We start from the raw sequence: 6000 nt of genomic DNA, 5'->3' as shown, positions 1-6000 counted from the left end.
ATCACCTACAGTTATCAGAAACAAGCCTCATCATTCTCCCATTCCCGAGCAAGCTGATGATCCCACAGTATGCATTTCCATTTATCAGCGTGAGCACCCCTCTCCAGTCATGCATGGGGAAGTGCCTCATGCCGCCGGTTGCGTGGAGGTGCCTGTTCAGTACAGGCACATCTGACACCTGTAGGCTAATCACCTCATTAAGTCCAGGATATATTTTTAGCATCGAGAAAGTCACTGGTCTGTGTGAAAGGCTGTTCCTCGCCGGCTGTTCATAATGCAGGTGACCAGTGTTTCCAAAAGAAACAGCCTGGTCCGGGAGCCGCAATGAGTGATGCTGCCGGCAGGGAAATCTGCTGCTGCCTGTCTGTAATCCTTTAATTTTCATGTTCAGCTGGATTCATATCAGAAAGCTCAGGGAGCCTCCTCGATGGGGTTTGTACTTCTGCAGTTACCCATTAAACAGCGTTTTACCTAGCTGCGTGATGCTGAGCTGTGATGTGCCACGTTGGGATGTCTGATGAAAATATGAACTGAAGTGAGATGAAGTTTAAGTTTAATGTTTGACACCCAAGCGGATGAACAACCCTATAATATGTACTCCTTTTGATTAGCTTGTATTCCTTCAATAGCACAGGAAAAGCTAGGCCCTAATTTCCTTCCTTTTGGAGGCAAAACCCCCCACGCCACCACAGGGGAGGCCTGTATAAAAGCAGCAGAGTGGATGAGATCCCGGAGCAGGAACAGGCTTGCTCTCTCTGTAACGCGTGTGACTGGTCACAGGGCTGAACTTACATAAAACTCAACATTATTCTGTCCTATTGCGTCCCATGTGTTCCAAATGCTTTTAGTATTCCGCACTTTTCATCTAAAGGCATGTCTGCAGCAACAAGGGAGGAAAAGAGGATGTGTTAATTATCTATTACTCTCTTAACTGTCTCCCCACTTCCTAGAAGACTTCAGCATTTATTATACATACAGAAATGTGCGTACATTTTCTTTTATTTCTTTTTAGCTCCTAAAAAGTATCCAAAAGCTTGTAAATAATTTTAATGATTTACAACATTAAATACGTAATCATCACTGCCAACCAGAGCAGAACAGCAGCATCAGTGAGCCTAATACATAACGGGCTAACCTTCTCCTGTGAACAACTGAAGTGTATACGTTGGATATAAAAATATGGTAGTAGCAGCTGAAAAAGTAAAGCCAGGCAATGAATGTAGCTCAGACTCTGACCTGCAGCGGTGGTGCAGCCGTGCTTCAGCCACTGAACCGACTGGAGCAAAATCCAACCATCCTTCCAAAGTGGAAAAAAATACCCTGCCAGGTGCACTGCCAGGTTTGATTTCAGTGAGCAGTGCTAAAAATGGCCATCCAAAGACGCGTAAAGCAGCTCTGCGAAGTAACCTGCAGCACGACTTTCCATTTTATCATTTAACACACACCAGAGTAGCGCTGCCACGTAGCTGTCCCAGGCTGTGAAGATCTGAGGCCTGGTGAATTTTAAAAGCTTGGCTAACCTTTGCAAGGCAAATGTCTCCGATCTTATTGCAATAATGCATTGCTGGGAAGATTTGACAGATCATCACAGCTGAGTGGTACTTAACTCTGACCTCTGCCTGTGAATTTTTTGAAGATGGATCTCTGTGCTGTGAAATTCCCTTTGGGTCTCAACACTTTCCTTTAGAATTGAATATATTTCAATACTTTTTCAGAACTGTTAGATCTCCTCAGAAGCACTGTCTGAAATGATCTCTAGATGGAAGACTGCAGGCTTTCATTTGGATTGAAAATAAAATAAGAAATTTTTGAGTGCCAATATGGGCACTCTTCTGGCTTTAAGGCTGGTACCCCAAAGTGTACAGGCACAGCAGTTGTTAGAAACATTTTACTGAATCAATCCTGCTCAAGCAGAGCGTTGGGGACCAACTATTCTCCACTATAAAATGCATCTCTTCATAAACGTGTGTCCCTATGTTGGTGTGGAGCAGTGGTTTGTATCCAGGATCCCAGAGCTAAACCCCACGCAGCCTTTCTGGGACAATGCTTCCATGCATGGCTGGATGCTGCAGTCTGAGTGAGGGCTTAAATACCCTGAACAACATTTCTTCACAATGGTTTGCATTTAATTAGTCAAATTTATGAGCAGATACATCTATTGGTACATGACGCACGTTGATTGGAGTATTTTTGTTTTCCTTTCATGTCCTCTTCATTCATTAGTACTGGCAGTCTATGAAAAAGAAATCTGTGGCTGCTGTAATCAAGAGAGATTGAGCTCTTGCTTTTCTCCCAACTTTTCATCATTGATTTGTTGCATATGCCCTGGATTGTGCTTAATGTATGCTGACTGGAGGAAATTCAGACATTCAGGGAATTATAAATAATACCAGCACGGACAACCTTTTTGTATTATCATGTCACACTGCAATGTATCAGTTTTCAAAGCTATTTTCTTTTAGGCTTTTGCCATTTATTTCGTTGCTACCATTAGGCGTGGCTTTCATTTTTCTGTGGATGCAGGTTTGCGCTGTTCATTAGCCTGGAGATGAATGATGCAAAACGAGATCCCGGAGTTCCCTGAAGAGCAAAGAACCCAGGAAAGAAACAAAGTATTTATGTCTTTCAAACCCCACTTATCTATAGCAGCATTGGGTGCATTTATAAAGATAATTCCTGGCTCTGAAACCTGAGAAATTGCAGTGTTTCACTTCCTCCTTATGCTGCGGAGGTCCCGCAGTCATCAGCACAGTCATTTCAGTGGGAGGGGAATGGCTTTAGGACAGGGATGAGAGAGACACACGAATGCCGTTTAAAAAACAAGAAGGAAAAGAAACATGGATGCGTTGCACTGCAGCCTAGCTCTTCTAAATCATGGGGTTTAACATTTTATGTGCCTTATCGGTTCAGATGAGAGACAGCCAGGGTCTGTATCGTGGTCCTGCTGTAAGGTGAGATGCAGCATCCCTTGGCAATCCGTAGCTTCAGCTGCCCTCCTTTTGTATCATCTCGTAACTGGGTACTGGAGATAGAAGGTGAAACCTCTGACCTGCAGAGGGTTTTGAACAAACTGGACAATTTTCTTCAGATATGGTTGCTGTAATGGATTTGATTTTTTAATATTTTCTGGATAAACCAACATTGCTGATTACAGTTAGCTCCTCTTTAGAAAAGAAATACAAAGACATGGATAGGCTGTTACTGATGTACAACTCTTTGTTTCCATGTGTGATAAATATATATAAAAGCCAACGCTAGCACTGATGGGAGTGTGCAAACAGCGACCGAGAAGCACAATGTTTCAGCAAATTAATTTGGGCTGCCCTTGTCTTGCAGACTGGCTTGTTTTGTGCAAAATGTGGAGCAGTACCGGCATGCCTCATCCCGAAGCCTCCTTTGGGTCACATCAGGTGCCTGCGATGGAGCCTGGCAGGCTCGGCAGACCTGTGTCGCGGGAAAACTGTACTTGTCGCTAGATGCCTGCTTCACCTCTGGTCCAGATGTCTCCTTGCCCATTTAAAGCTCATTATAGATACACAGATGATTGCAGCCCTGCTAGACTGCCATTTGCATCACCCTGGGGAATACCGCTGCTGTTGCTGGCAGTCATCCCACAGGGACGGAGGCTGGTGTACAGAGCCAGCCCCATTTCTGCCACCAGGTACGGCATGGGGAGACCCTGCCTTTAAGGGAGCAGGCAGCTGCCTCGCGTGCAGGCAGAGGCACCAGCACTCACTGGTGAGCAATGCCAGGAGGGAACAGGAGTGTCACACACACAGGCTGTGTCTCCCCGTGTACAGCCCTTTTCCCTGCAGCAGATGCTTCCCGGAGTTTTTACACGTTCAAAGTGCTCCTTTCGGCACAGCAGACAAGACGCACTTCTGCTTCACCACTCTGTGTGCCTGCATGCTCACGCACACTTTTCGGTATTTTTATTCCAAAATAGCAGGCCTGCCAGCTCGGGAGGGAGAGGACAGAGCAGAGCTCTCCATGTAGGCTGGGGGAAGCGTAGGCACTTGATCCTATTTTGCCATCACCTCTGCTTTGCCGGAAGAGACCGTGGGAAGGGCAGTGACTCACTTGCTGATGAATAGTGATTTGAGCACATCTCCAGGAGTGGGACAGATTTATTTCGTCAGCCCCAGCGCCTGCACTGCCCACTGCCACTGTGCCGAGACACACAGATACCACGCTGCTGGCATCGGAGCTGGCTGCCTTTCAACCCCTTCTCGGTGAGAAGAGGATGGAAACCAGGGGCGGAGCACAGACTGCTGCTGATTCTCAGAGAAATACCTTTCAGTTATGCAAAGACACCCATGGGATGGTGTTTAGACTATTGCCTTGGGATAGAAGGGAGCTGCAAATATCTTCTTGACACTAAGAGTGATTAACCGACTCTTTCAAGTAGGGGTAAACCCAGTCTCCCAGTAGGACACTGAGTTTCTTCCCCAAGCTGCAGCCTGGCCAGTATTTCCCCGGACTGCTTACCCTTTGGCTACTAGCAGGGCAATGTTGCTGTGGGTCCGGGGATGCGTGTGCTCCCTTTCCCTCGGGATGCCCTTGTTCAGGGCTGGCCCCAAGCCGCAGCCACACAACCCCGCTTACCTGCAGCCAGCTGCCTGAGGCGGCTGCTTTTTGTCCCTGTCCTCAGCGCTTTGCTGGGGATCTGGGGCAGGAGGGGGGATCTAGTGGAAAATGAGCAACTGTAGTTTTGCTAAATATATATTCTGAGCAGTTTGTGTCTCATTCTTACTGCTAGAGCAATGGCGTGCTAAAGACGGCTTGTTTTACAAAGCATTTTCACAAGTAGCTGAGCTGTTAATGTCACTGCTACCTGAGCAGATTTAATTGTGCTGCTTCTTGCTTTCAGCTTAGCATGACATGCTGAGAATGAAAATCACATACCTTTTTGCCAGGAAAAAAAATGTCATGTTCTGGAGCAGTTTTGAGTTTGTGTTTCCCCCAGGGATTCGTTCACATATTGTTCTGAGCTGCTTTTGCTGCCAAGGTTTGCTGTGGAATTTATTAAATGATGCCTTCAATACCATTCACCTTTTATCATCGCCACGGGTTTAATTGAAACGATGTGTCCCTCTTTCCTACCAATATCACGTTATTATGGCATGTAGTGCGCAGATGTGCTCTCGGATGCAAACAGGAAGTTTTGGAATTAAAAACCATGCTTTTCAAGTGAGGGCATGCATAGCCTTAAATCTCATTTTCTCCAAAGGGTGCGCACTCTTATCTACCAACCTCTTCTTTGTAGAGCAGGACTGAAAAAAGAAGCATTTCCCAGCTTTCTGTTAGTCCTAATGAATGCCTTCATACCGATCCTCTTCGTCCCTCTTTCTCCTGGTGTCCTGGCATACATGTGCATCTTTTTATTTTAAGGGCTAAAAGAAGGGACTGGAAGTGATCGAAGGACAGATCGTCTGCAAACCTTCCCGGGCACTGCTTCAAGCCCAGGCACGTTCAATAGTCCCCGTAGTCCCACAGGGTTTCTGTGGCCTCTAGGACACGAGGGGCAGCAGGAGGCCAGTGCTGGCTGTACAGCAGCAGCGGCACCGCTGGGATTTCAGCCCTGGCCCGGGTGGGCTGGCAGGGTGGCAGGCAGCACTCTCACCTCACCTGGGGCAAGAGACACCCCTGGACCGGCTCCTCTGCAAGGGGAGAGGAGAAAAGGCCCTGTAAAGACTGGGTTAGACCTTGATTTTTGGTAGAAACAGAAATTTAGTGGGGTTTTCTTCTTGGTTTTAACAGGAAGGCAGAGAAAGGCAAATGCCCGCAGCATTCAGGCTCAGCGTGGCTCGCACAGGCGAGCAGGCTGCTCGTGCAGCACACCAGCCTCTTCCAACCGTGCGTCTTCTAGAAAACAGCAAGGGAGAAGGAGGAGCATGTGGTTTGAATGGACATAGGCTTTGGAGTTTTTAACACAATTTGATATTAGGTGAAATATACTTTTATAGCATGTTTATAGCTCCCTGTATATAGAAATGCCTG

The sequence above is a fragment of the Gymnogyps californianus genome, chromosome 11 (genome assembly GCF_018139145.2).
Source record: "Gymnogyps californianus isolate 813 chromosome 11, ASM1813914v2, whole genome shotgun sequence".
Taxonomy (NCBI): domain Eukaryota; kingdom Metazoa; phylum Chordata; class Aves; order Accipitriformes; family Cathartidae; genus Gymnogyps; species Gymnogyps californianus.
Note: the sequence above shows the minus strand (reverse complement) of the source record.